Here is a 12,171-nt window from a genome sequence, read left to right as displayed (position 1 = left end):
CTCTAGACAATGCTTTTCCATGCTTGTTCAACGAAGTACAAGCAATTATGGCTCATGCACCTGTGAAAAACTCCTGAAGGCAATAAAAAGGCTGCAGGCAAGAAAGGTCATGCTTAAAGAAACCAATGAGAGTAAACTGACCTGTTTGTTGTCTCTAAAAAACACCAGAAGAAAAATGTCCAGGGTCAATGCTGACCTGCATGAAAGTGGAATAAACTGCAAGGTAAGTAATGTAAGATCCCCAAGACAGCGCTACAAGGTCACAGTTGGACAGTGGCTTGTTGGAAGAGCAGGGTAATGACTCCCAGCAAGAACTGACAAATCTGGTGCAGTCCAGGAGGCTGAGGTGCCCTGTGGTTCTTAAGGGAGCTGGTGGCCACAGAAGTTAACGCCTCTCACTTTTGATATTGACCTCCCCCACTCCCCTTTGCTCAGAGACACTTTTGCTCATATCAGTTCATCAAATACCCATGGAACTTGATCAGTTTGTCTGTCAGTTGTTCAGCTTTAGCATTGGTCGATATTACCCAGTTGAAGAGATGCATTTTCCACATAAATTCGTAGAATTCTTGCAGAAATAGAGCATTGGTGGTTCAGTGGTAGAATTCTCGCCTGCCACGCGGGAGACCCGGGTCCGATTCCCGGCCAATGCAGCAGAGGTTGTGTTTTTAAGGCCATGTTAGTCGTTCCTCATAAGCGGCAGCTGTCCCCAGAGCCACGAGCACAGCGCAGCTTCTCTCACTGGTGGCTGAATGTCAGAGTTGTTGTTTCCCGCGCAGGAGACCCAGGTTCGATTCCCAGCAGAAGCAAAGCAGTGTATCTTGCTACTTTAGAAGTGGGCAACTTATCAGTGTTTTACAGGGAACTAGTGGAAGCACTCTAGACAATGCTTTTCCATGCTTGTTCAACGAAGTACAAGAAATTATGGCTCATGCACCTGTGAAAAACTCCTGAAGGCAATAAAAAGGCTGCAGGCAAGAAAGGTCATGCTTAAAGAAACCAATGAGAGTAAACTGACCTGTTTGTTGTCTCTAAAAAACACCAGAAGAAAAATGTCCAGGGTCAATGCTGACCTGCATGAAAGTGGAATAAACTGCAAGGTAAGTAATGTAAGATCCCCAAGACAGCGCTACAAGGTCACAGTTGGACAGTGGCTTGTTGGAATAGCAGGGTAATGACTCCCAGCAAGAACTGACAAATCTGGTGCAGTCCAGGAGGCTGAGGTGCCCTGTGGTTCTTAAGGGAGCTGGTGGCCACAGAAGTTAACGCCTCTCACTTTTGATATTGACCTCCCCCACTCCCCTTTGCTCAGAGACACTTTTGCTCATATCAGTTCATCAAATACCCATGGAACTTGATCAGTTTGTCTGTCAGTTGTTCAGCTTTAGCATTGGTCGATATTACCCAGTTGAAGAGATGCATTTTCCACATAAATTCGTAGAATTCTTGCAGAAATAGAGCATTGGTGGTTCAGTGGTAGAATTCTCGCCTGCCACGCGGCAGACCCGGGTCCGATTCCCGGCCAATGCAGCAGAGGTCGTGTTTTTAAGGCCATGTTAGTCGTTCCTCATAAGCGGCAGCTGTCCCCAGAGCCACGAACACAGCGCAGCTTCTCTCACTGGTGGCTGAATGTCAGAGTTGTTGTTTCCCGCGCAGGAGACCCAGGTTCAATTCCCAGCAGAAGCAAAGCAGTGTATCTTGCTACTTTAGAAGTGGGCAACTTATCAGTGTTTTACAGGGAACTAGTGGAAGCACTCTAGACAATGCTTTTCCATGCTTGTTCAACGAAGTACAAGCAATTATGGCTCATGCACCTGTGAAAAACTCCTGAAGGCAATAAAAAGGCTGCAGGCAAGAAAGGTCATGCTTAAAGAAACCAATGAGAGTAAACTGACCTGTTTGTTGTCTCTAAAAAACACCAGAAGAAAAATGTCCAGGGTCAATGCTGACCTGCATGAAAGTGGAATAAACTGCAAGGTAAGTAATGTAAGATCCCCAAGACAGCGCTACAAGGTCACAGTTGGACAGTGGCTTGTTGGAAGAGCAGGGTAATGACTCCCAGCAAGAACTGACAAATCTGGTGCAGTCCAGGAGGCTGAGGTGCCCTGTGGTTCTTAAGGGAGCTGGTGGCCACAGAAGTTAACGCCTCTCACTTTTGATATTGACCTCCCCCACTCCCCTTTGCTCAGAGACACTTTTGCTCATATCAGTTCATCAAATACCCATGGAACTTGATCAGTTTGTCTGTCAGTTGTTCAGCTTTAGCATTGGTCGATATTACCCAGTTGAAGAGATGCATTTTCCACATAAATTCGTAGAATTCTTGCAGAAATAGAGCATTGGTGGTTCAGTGGTAGAATTCTCGCCTGCCACGCGGGAGACCCGGGTCCGATTCCCGGCCAATGCAGCAGAGGTCGTGTTTTTAAGGCCATGTTAGTCGTTCCTCATAAGCGGCAGCTGTCCCCAGAGCCACGAACACAGCGCAGCTTCTCTCACTGGTGGCTGAATGTCAGAGTTGTTGTTTCCCGCGCAGGAGACCCAGGTTCGATTCCCAGCAGAAGCAAAGCAGTGTATCTTGCTACTTTAGAAGTGGGCAACTTATCAGTGTTTTACAGGGAACTAGTGGAAGCACTCTAGACAATGCTTTTCCATGCTTGTTCAACGAAGTACAAGCAATTATGGCTCATGCACCTGTGAAAAACTCCTGAAGGCAATAAAAAGGCTGCAGGCAAGAAAGGTCATGCTTAAAGAAACCAATGAGAGTAAACTGACCTGTTTGTTGTCTCTAAAAAACACCAGAAGAAAAATGTCCAGGGTCAATGCTGACCTGCATGAAAGTGGAATAAACTGCAAGGTAAGTAATGTAAGATCCCCAAGACAGCGCTACAAGGTCACAGTTGGACAGTGGCTTGTTGGAAGAGCAGGGTAATGACTCCCAGCAAGAACTGACAAATCTGGTGCAGTCCAGGAGGCTGAGGTGCCCTGTGGTTCTTAAGGGAGCTGGTGGCCACAGAAGTTAACGCCTCTCACTTTTGATATTGACCTCCCCCACTCCCCTTTGCTCAGAGACACTTTTGCTCATATCAGTTCATCAAATACCCATGGAACTTGATCAGTTTGTCTGTCAGTTGTTCAGCTTTAGCATTGGTCGATATTACCCAGTTGAAGAGATGCATTTTCCACATAAATTCGTAGAATTCTTGCAGAAATAGAGCATTGGTGGTTCAGTGGTAGAATTCTCGCCTGCCACGCGGGAGACCCGGGTCCGATTCCCGGCCAATGCAGCAGAGGTCGTGTTTTTAAGGCCATGTTAGTCGTTCCTCATAAGCGGCAGCTGTCCCCAGAGCCACGAGCACAGCGCAGCTTCTCTCACTGGTGGCTGAATGTCAGAGTTGTTGTTTCCCGCGCAGGAGACCCAGGTTCGATTCCCAGCAGAAGCAAAGCAGTGTATCTTGCTACTTTAGAAGTGGGCAACTTATCAGTGTTTTACAGGGAACTAGTGGAAGCACTCTAGACAATGCTTTTCCATGCTTGTTCAACGAAGTACAAGCAATTATGGCTCATGCACCTGTGAAAAACTCCTGAAGGCAATAAAAAGGCTGCAGGCAAGAAAGGTCATGCTTAAAGAAACCAATGAGAGTAAACTGACCTGTTTGTTGTCTCTAAAAAACACCAGAAGAAAAATGTCCAGGGTCAATGCTGACCTGCATGAAAGTGGAATAAACTGCAAGGTAAGTAATGTAAGATCCCCAAGACAGCGCTACAAGGTCACAGTTGGACAGTGGCTTGTTGGAAGAGCAGGGTAATGACTCCCAGCAAGAACTGACAAATCTGGTGCAGTCCAGGAGGCTGAGGTGCCCTGTGGTTCTTAAGGGAGCTGGTGGCCACAGAAGTTAACGCCTCTCACTTTTGATATTGACCTCCCCCACTCCCCTTTGCTCAGAGACACTTTTGCTCATATCAGTTCATCAAATACCCATGGAACTTGATCAGTTTGTCTGTCAGTTGTTCAGCTTTAGCATTGGTCGATATTACCCAGTTGAAGAGATGCATTTTCCACATAAATTCGTAGAATTCTTGCAGAAATAGAGCATTGGTGGTTCAGTGGTAGAATTCTCGCCTGCCACGCGGGAGACCCGGGTCCGATTCCCGGCCAATGCAGCAGAGGTCGTGTTTTTAAGGCCATGTTAGTCGTTCCTCATAAGCGGCAGCTGTCCCCAGAGCCACGAACACAGCGCAGCTTCTCTCACTGGTGGCTGAATGTCAGAGTTGTTGTTTCCCGCGCAGGAGACCCAGGTTCAATTCCCAGCAGAAGCAAAGCAGTGTAACTTGCTACTTTAGAAGTGGGCAACTTATCAGTGTTTTACAGGGAACTAGTGGAAGCACTCTAGACAATGCTTTTCCATGCTTGTTCAACGAAGTACAAGCAATTATGGCTCATGCACCTGTGAAAAACTCCTGAAGGCAATAAAAAGGCTGCAGGCAAGAAAGGTCATGCTTAAAGAAACCAATGAGAGTAAACTGACCTGTTTGTTGTCTCTAAAAAACACCAGAAGAAAAATGTCCAGGGTCAATGCTGACCTGCATGAAAGTGGAATAAACTGCAAGGTAAGTAATGTAAGATCCCCAAGACAGCGCTACAAGGTCACAGTTGGACAGTGGCTTGTTGGAAGAGCAGGGTAATGACTCCCAGCAAGAACTGACAAATCTGGTGCAGTCCAGGAGGCTGAGGTGCCCTGTGGTTCTTAAGGGAGCTGGTGGCCACAGAAGTTAACGCCTCTCACTTTTGATATTGACCTCCCCCACTCCCCTTTGCTCAGAGACACTTTTGCTCATATCAGTTCATCAAATACCCATGGAACTTGATCAGTTTGTCTGTCAGTTGTTCAGCTTTAGCATTGGTCGATATTACCCAGTTGAAGAGATGCATTTTCCACATAAATTCGTAGAATTCTTGCAGAAATAGAGCATTGGTGGTTCAGTGGTAGAATTCTCACCTGCCACGCGGGAGACCCGGGTCCGATTCCCGGCCAATGCAGCAGAGGTCGTGTTTTTAAGGCCATGTTAGTCGTTCCTCATAAGCGGCAGCTGTCCCCAGAGCCACGAACACAGCGCAGCTTCTCTCACTGGTGGCTGAATGTCAGAGTTGTTGTTTCCCGCGCAGGAGACCCAGGTTCAATTCCCAGCAGAAGCAAAGCAGTGTATCTTGCTACTTTAGAAGTGGGCAACTTATCAGTGTTTTACAGGGAACTAGTGGAAGCACTCTAGACAATGCTTTTCCATGCTTGTTCAACGAAGTACAAGCAATTATGGCTCATGCACCTGTGAAAAACTCCTGAAGGCAATAAAAAGGCTGCAGGCAAGAAAGGTCATGCTTAAAGAAACCAATGAGAGTAAACTGACCTGTTTGTTGTCTCTAAAAAACACCAGAAGAAAAATGTCCAGGGTCAATGCTGACCTGCATGAAAGTGGAATAAACTGCAAGGTAAGTAATGTAAGATCCCCAAGACAGCGCTACAAGGTCACAGTTGGACAGTGGCTTGTTGGAAGAGCAGGGTAATGACTCCCAGCAAGAACTGACAAATCTGGTGCAGTCCAGGAGGCTGAGGTGCCCTGTGGTTCTTAAGGGAGCTGGTGGCCACAGAAGTTAACGCCTCTCACTTTTGATATTGACCTCCCCCACTCCCCTTTGCTCAGAGACACTTTTGCTCATATCAGTTCATCAAATACCCATGGAACTTGATCAGTTTGTCTGTCAGTTGTTCAGCTTTAGCATTGGTCGATATTACCCAGTTGGAGAGATGCATTTTCCACATAAATTCGTAGAATTCTTGCAGAAATAGAGCATTGGTGGTTCAGTGGTAGAATTCTCGCCTGCCACGCGGGAGACCCGGGTCCGATTCCCGGCCAATGCAGCAAAGGTCGTGTTTTTAAGGCCATGTTAGTCGTTCTTCATAAGCGGCAGCTGTCCCCAGAGCCACGAGCACAGCGCAGCTTCACTCACTGGTGTTTGAATGTCAGAGTTGTTGTTTCCCGCGCAGGAGACCCAGGTTCTATTCCCAGCAAAAGCTAAGCAGTGTATCTTGCTACTTTAGAAGTGGGCAACTTATCAGTGTTTTACAGGGAACTAGTGGAAGCACTCTAGACAATGCTTTTCCATGCTTGTTCAACGAAGTACAAGCAATTATGGCTCATGCACCTGTGAAAAACTCCTGAAGGCAATAAAAAGGCTGCAGGCAAGAAAGGTCAGGCTTAAAGAAACCAATGAGAGTAAACTGACCTGTTTGTTGTCTCTAAAAAACACCAGAAGAAAAATGTCCAGGGGGTCAATGCTGATCTGCATGAAAGTGGAATAAACTGCAAGGTAAGTAATGTAAGATCCCCAAGACAGCGCTACAAGGTCACAGTTGGACAGTGTCTTGTTGGAAGAGCAGGGTAATGACTCCCAGCAAGAACTGACAAATCTGGTGCAGTCCAGGAGGCTGAGGTGCCCTGTGGTTCTTAAGGGAGCTGGTGGCCACAGAAGTTAACGCCTCTCACTTTTGATATTGACCTCCCCCACTCCCCTTTGCTCAGAGACACTTTTGCTCATATCAGTTCATCAAATACCCATGGAACTTGATCAGTTTGTCTGTCAGTTGTTCAGCTTTAGCATTGGTCGATATTACCCAGTTGAAGAGATGCATTTTCCACATAAATTCGTAGAATTCATGCAGAAATAGAGCATTGGTGGTTCAGTGGTAGAATTCTCGCCTGCCACGCGGGAGACCCGGGTCCGATTCCCGGCCAATGCAGCAGAGGTCGTGTTTTTAAGGCCATGTTAGTCGTTCCTCATAAGCGGCAGCTGTCCCCAGAGCCACGAGCACAGCGCAGCTTCTCTCACTGGTGGCTGAATGTCAGAGTTGTTGTTTCCCGCGCAGGAGACCCAGGTTCGATTCCCAGCAGAAGCAAAGCAGTGTATCTTGCTACTTTAGAAGTGGGCAACTTATCAGTGTTTTACAGGGAACTAGTGGAAGCACTCTAGACAATGCTTTTCCATGCTTGTTCAACGAAGTACAAGCAATTATGGCTCATGCACCTGTGAAAAACTCCTGAAGGCAATAAAAAGGCTGCAGGCAAGAAAGGTCATGCTTAAAGAAACCAATGAGAGTAAACTGACCTGTTTGTTGTCTCTAAAAAACACCAGAAGAAAAATGTCCAGGGTCAATGCTGACCTGCATGAAAGTGGAATAAACTGCAAGGTAAGTAATGTAAGATCCCCAAGACAGCGCTACAAGGTCACAGTTGGACAGTGGCTTGTTGGAAGAGCAGGGTAATGACTCCCAGCAAGAACTGACAAATCTGGTGCAGTCCAGGAGGCTGAGGTGCCCTGTGGTTCTTAAGGGAGCTGGTGGCCACAGAAGTTAACGCCTCTCACTTTTGATATTGACCTCCCCCACTCCCCTTTGCTCAGAGACACTTTTGCTCATATCAGTTCATCAAATACCCATGGAACTTGATCAGTTTGTCTGTCAGTTGTTCAGCTTTAGCATTGGTCGATATTACCCAGTTGAAGAGATGCATTTTCGACATAAATTCGTAGAATTCTCGCAGAAATAGAGCATTGGTGGTTCAGTGGTAGAATTCTCGCCTGCCACGCGGGAGACCCGGGTCCGATTCCCGGCCAATGCAGCAGAGGTCGTGTTTTTAAGGCCATGTTAGTCGTTCCTCATAAGCGGCAGCTGTCCCCAGAGCCACGAACACAGCGCAGCTTCTCTCACTGGTGGCTGAATGTCAGAGTTGTTGTTTCCCGCGCAGGAGACCCAGGTTCAATTCCCAGCAGAAGCAAAGCAGTGTATCTTGCTACTTTAGAAGTGGGCAACTTATCAGTGTTTTACAGGGAACTAGTGGAAGCACTCTAGACAATGCTTTTCCATGCTTGTTCAACGAAGTACAAGCAATTATGGCTCATGCACCTGTGAAAAACTCCTGAAGGCAATAAAAAGGCTGCAGGCAAGAAAGGTCATGCTTAAAGAAACCAATGAGAGTAAACTGACCTGTTTGTTGTCTCTAAAAAACACCAGAAGAAAAATGTCCAGGGTCAATGCTGACCTGCATGAAAGTGGAATAAACTGCAAGGTAAGTAATGTAAGATCCCCAAGACAGCGCTACAAGGTCACAGTTGGACAGTGGCTTGTTGGAAGAGCAGGGTAATGACTCCCAGCAAGAACTGACAAATCTGGTGCAGTCCAGGAGGCTGAGGTGCCCTGTGGTTCTTAAGGGAGCTGGTGGCCACAGAAGTTAACGCTTCTCACTTTTGATATTGACCTCCCCCACTCCCCTTTGCTCAGAGACACTTTTGCTCATATCAGTTCATCAAATACCCATGGAACTTGATCAGTTTGTCTGTCAGTTGTTCAGCTTTAGCATTGGTCGATATTACCCAGTTGAAGAGATGCATTTTCGACATAAATTCGTAGAATTCTTGCAGAAATAGAGCATTGGTGGTTCAGTGGTAGAATTCTCGCCTGCCACGCGGGAGACCCGGGTCCGATTCCCGGCCAATGCAGCAGAGGTCGTGTTTTTAAGTCCATGTTAGTCGTTCCTCATAAGCGGCAGCTGTCCCCAGAGCCACGAACACAGCGCAGCTTCTCTCACTGGTGGCTGAATGTCAGAGTTGTTGTTTCCCGCGCAGGAGACCCAGGTTCAATTCCCAGCAGAAGCAAAGCAGTGTATCTTGCTACTTTAGAAGTGGGCAACTTATCAGTGTTTTACAGGGAACTAGTGGAAGCACTCTAGACAATGCTTTTCCATGCTTGTTCAACGAAGTACAAGCAATTATGGCTCATGCACCTGTGAAAAACTCCTGAAGGCAATAAAAAGGCTGCAGGCAAGAAAGGTCATGCTTAAAGAAACCAATGAGAGTAAACTGACCTGTTTGTTGTCTCTAAAAAACACCAGAAGAAAAATGTCCAGGGTCAATGCTGACCTGCATGAAAGTGGAATAAACTGCAAGGTAAGTAATGTAAGATCCCCAAGACAGCGCTACAAGGTCACAGTTGGACAGTGGCTTGTTGGAAGAGCAGGGTAATGACTCCCAGCAAGAACTGACAAATCTGGTGCAGTCCAGGAGGCTGAGGTGCCCTGTGGTTCTTAAGGGAGCTGGTGGCCACAGAAGTTAACGCCTCTCACTTTTGATATTGACCTCCCCCACTCCCCTTTGCTCAGAGACACTTTTGCTCATATCAGTTCATCAAATACCCATGGAACTTGATCAGTTTGTCTGTCAGTTGTTCAGCTTTAGCATTGGTCGATATTACCCAGTTGAAGAGATGCATTTTCTACATAAATTCGTAGAATTCAGGCAAAAATAGAGCATTGGTGGTTCAGTGGTAGAATTCTCGCCTGCCACGCGGGAGACCCGGGTCCGATTCCCGGCCAATGCAGCAGAGGTCGTGTTTTTAAGGCCATGTTAGTCGTTCCTCATAAGCGGCAGCTGTCCCCAGAGCCACGAGCACAGTGCAGCTTCTCTCACTGGTGGCTGAATGTCAGAGTTGTTGTTTCCCGCGCAGGAGACCCAGGTTCAATTCCTAGCAGAAGCAAAGCAGTGTATCTTGCTACTTTAGAAGTGGGCAACTTATCAGTGTTTTACAGGGAACTAGTGGAAGCACTCTAGACAATGCTTTTCCATGCTTGTTCAACGAAGTACAAGCAATTATGGCTCATGCACCTGTGAAAAACTCCTGAAGGCAATAAAAAGGCTGCAGGCAAGAAAGGTCATGCTTAAAGAAACCAATGAGAGTAAACTGACCTGTTTGTTGTCTCTAAAAAACACCAGAAGAAAAATGTCCAGGGTCAATGCTGACCTGCATGAAAGTGGAATAAACTGCAAGGTAAGTAATGTAAGATCCCCAAGACAGCGGTACAAGGTCACAGTTGGACAGTGGCTTGTTGGAAGAGCAGGGTAATGACTCCCAGCAAGAACTGACAAATCTGGTGCAGTCCAGGAGGCTGAGGTGCCCTGTGGTTCTTAAGGGAGCTGGTGGCCACAGAAGTTAACGCCTCTCACTTTTGATATTGACCTCCCCCACTCCCCTTTGCTCAGAGACACTTTTGCTCATATCAGTTCATCAAATACCCATGCAACTTGATCAGTTTGTCTGTCAGTTGTTCAGCTTTAGCATTGGTCGATATTACCCAGTTGAAGAGATGCATTTTTCACATAAATTCGTAGAATTCTTGCAGAAATAGAGCATTGGTGGTTCAGTGGTAGAATTCTCGCCTGCCACGCGGGAGACCCGGGTCCGATTCCTGGCCAATGCAGCAGAGGTTGTGTTTTTAAGGCCATGTTAGTCGTTCCTCATAAGCGGCAGCTGTCCCCAGAGCCACGAGCACAGCGCAGCTTCTCTCACTGGTGGCTGAATGTCAGAGTTGTTGTTTCCCACGCAGGAGACCCAGGTTCAATTCCCAGCAGAAGCAAAGCAGTGTATCTTGCTACTTTAGAAGTGGGCAACTTATCAGTGTTTTACAGGGAACTAGTGGAAGCACTCTAGACAATGCTTTTCCATGCTTGTTCAACGAAGTACAAGCAATTATGGCTCATGCACCTGTGAAAAACTCCTGAAGGCAATAAAAAGGCTGCAGGCAAGAAAGGTCATGCTTAAAGAAACCAATGAGAGTAAACTGACCTGTTTGTTGTCTCTAAAAAACACCAGAAGAAAAATGTCCAGGGTCAATGCTGACCTGCATGAAAGTGGAATAAACTGCAAGGTAAGTAATGTAAGATCCCCAAGACAGCGCTACAAGGTCACAGTTGGACAGTGGCTTGTTGGAAGAGCAGGGTAATGACTCCCAGCAAGAACTGACAAATCTGGTGCAGTCCAGGAGGCTGAGGTGCCCTGTGGTTCTTAAGGGAGCTGGTGGCCACAGAAGTTAACGCCTCTCACTTTTGATATTGACCTCCCCCACTCCCCTTTGCTCAGAGACACTTTTGCTCATATCAGTTCATCAAATACCCATGGAACTTGATCAGTTTGTCTGTCAGTTGTTCAGCTTTAGCATTGGTCGATATTACCCAGTTGAAGAGATGCATTTTCCACATAAATTCGTAGAATTCTTGCAGAAATAGAGCATTGGTGGTTCAGTGGTAGAATTCTCGCCTGCCACGCGGCAGACCCGGGTCCGATTCCCGGCCAATGCAGCAGAGGTCGTGTTTTTAAGGCCATGTTAGTCGTTCCTCATAAGCGGCAGCTGTCCCCAGAGCCACGAACACAGCGCAGCTTCTCTCACTGGTGGCTGAATGTCAGAGTTGTTGTTTCCCGCGCAGGAGACCCAGGTTCAATTCCCAGCAGAAGCAAAGCAGTGTATCTTGCTACTTTAGAAGTGGGCAACTTATCAGTGTTTTACAGGGAACTAGTGGAAGCACTCTAGACAATGCTTTTCCATGCTTGTTCAACGAAGTACAAGCAATTATGGCTCATGCACCTGTGAAAAACTCCTGAAGGCAATAAAAAGGCTGCAGGCAAGAAAGGTCATGCTTAAAGAAACCAATGAGAGTAAACTGACCTGTTTGTTGTCTCTAAAAAACACCAGAAGAAAAATGTCCAGGGTCAATGCTGACCTGCATGAAAGTGGAATAAACTGCAAGGTAAGTAATGTAAGATCCCCAAGACAGCGCTACAAGGTCACAGTTGGACAGTGGCTTGTTGGAAGAGCAGGGTAATGACTCCCAGCAAGAACTGACAAATCTGGTGCAGTCCAGGAGGCTGAGGTGCCCTGTGGTTCTTAAGGGAGCTGGTGGCCACAGAAGTTAACGCCTCTCACTTTTGATATTGACCTCCCCCACTCCCCTTTGCTCAGAGACACTTTTGCTCATATCAGTTCATCAAATACCCATGGAACTTGATCAGTTTGTCTGTCAGTTGTTCAGCTTTAGCATTGGTCGATATTACCCAGTTGAAGAGATGCATTTTCCACATAAATTCGTAGAATTCTTGCAGAAATAGAGCATTGGTGGTTCAGTGGTAGAATTCTCGCCTGCCACGCGGGAGACCCGGGTCCGATTCCCGGCCAATGCAGCAGAGGTCGTGTTTTTAAGGCCATGTTAGTCGTTCCTCATAAGCGGCAGCTGTCCCCAGACCCACGAACACAGCGCAGCTTCTCTCACTGGTGGCTGAATGTCAGAGTTGTTGT

General features: G+C 46.9%; 10 non-coding genes across 10 annotated transcripts; all 10 read left to right on the top strand.

Moving 5' to 3' along the window:
• The first annotated feature begins 582 nt into the window (after positions 1-582).
• On the top strand, positions 583-653 carry trnag-gcc (transfer RNA glycine (anticodon GCC)). Its single transcript has one exon. It is a non-coding gene; the product is annotated as a tRNA-Gly (tRNA).
• Positions 654-2,336: 1,683 nt separating this feature from the next.
• On the top strand, positions 2,337-2,407 carry trnag-gcc (transfer RNA glycine (anticodon GCC)). The gene has a single exon. It is a non-coding gene; the product is annotated as a tRNA-Gly (tRNA).
• An 806-nt stretch (positions 2,408-3,213) lies between these two features.
• On the top strand, positions 3,214-3,284 carry trnag-gcc (transfer RNA glycine (anticodon GCC)). Its single transcript has one exon. It is a non-coding gene; the product is annotated as a tRNA-Gly (tRNA).
• Positions 3,285-4,090: 806 nt separating this feature from the next.
• Positions 4,091-4,161, top strand: trnag-gcc (transfer RNA glycine (anticodon GCC)). The gene has a single exon. It is a non-coding gene; the product is annotated as a tRNA-Gly (tRNA).
• Positions 4,162-5,844: 1,683 nt separating this feature from the next.
• Positions 5,845-5,915, top strand: trnag-gcc (transfer RNA glycine (anticodon GCC)). Its single transcript has one exon. It is a non-coding gene; the product is annotated as a tRNA-Gly (tRNA).
• An 808-nt stretch (positions 5,916-6,723) lies between these two features.
• trnag-gcc (transfer RNA glycine (anticodon GCC)) lies at positions 6,724-6,794 on the top strand. The gene has a single exon. It is a non-coding gene; the product is annotated as a tRNA-Gly (tRNA).
• An 806-nt stretch (positions 6,795-7,600) lies between these two features.
• trnag-gcc (transfer RNA glycine (anticodon GCC)) lies at positions 7,601-7,671 on the top strand. Its single transcript has one exon. It is a non-coding gene; the product is annotated as a tRNA-Gly (tRNA).
• An 806-nt stretch (positions 7,672-8,477) lies between these two features.
• trnag-gcc (transfer RNA glycine (anticodon GCC)) lies at positions 8,478-8,548 on the top strand. Its single transcript has one exon. It is a non-coding gene; the product is annotated as a tRNA-Gly (tRNA).
• Positions 8,549-9,354: 806 nt separating this feature from the next.
• trnag-gcc (transfer RNA glycine (anticodon GCC)) lies at positions 9,355-9,425 on the top strand. Its single transcript has one exon. It is a non-coding gene; the product is annotated as a tRNA-Gly (tRNA).
• Positions 9,426-11,985: 2,560 nt separating this feature from the next.
• trnag-gcc (transfer RNA glycine (anticodon GCC)) lies at positions 11,986-12,056 on the top strand. The gene has a single exon. It is a non-coding gene; the product is annotated as a tRNA-Gly (tRNA).
• Positions 12,057-12,171: the final 115 nt, after the last annotated feature.

The sequence above is a fragment of the Carassius gibelio genome, chromosome B19 (assembly GCF_023724105.1).
Source record: "Carassius gibelio isolate Cgi1373 ecotype wild population from Czech Republic chromosome B19, carGib1.2-hapl.c, whole genome shotgun sequence".
Taxonomy (NCBI): Eukaryota; Metazoa; Chordata; class Actinopteri; order Cypriniformes; family Cyprinidae; genus Carassius; species Carassius gibelio.
The sequence above is the reverse complement of the archived record's forward strand: the minus strand, read 5'-3'. Positions and strand labels throughout refer to the sequence as shown.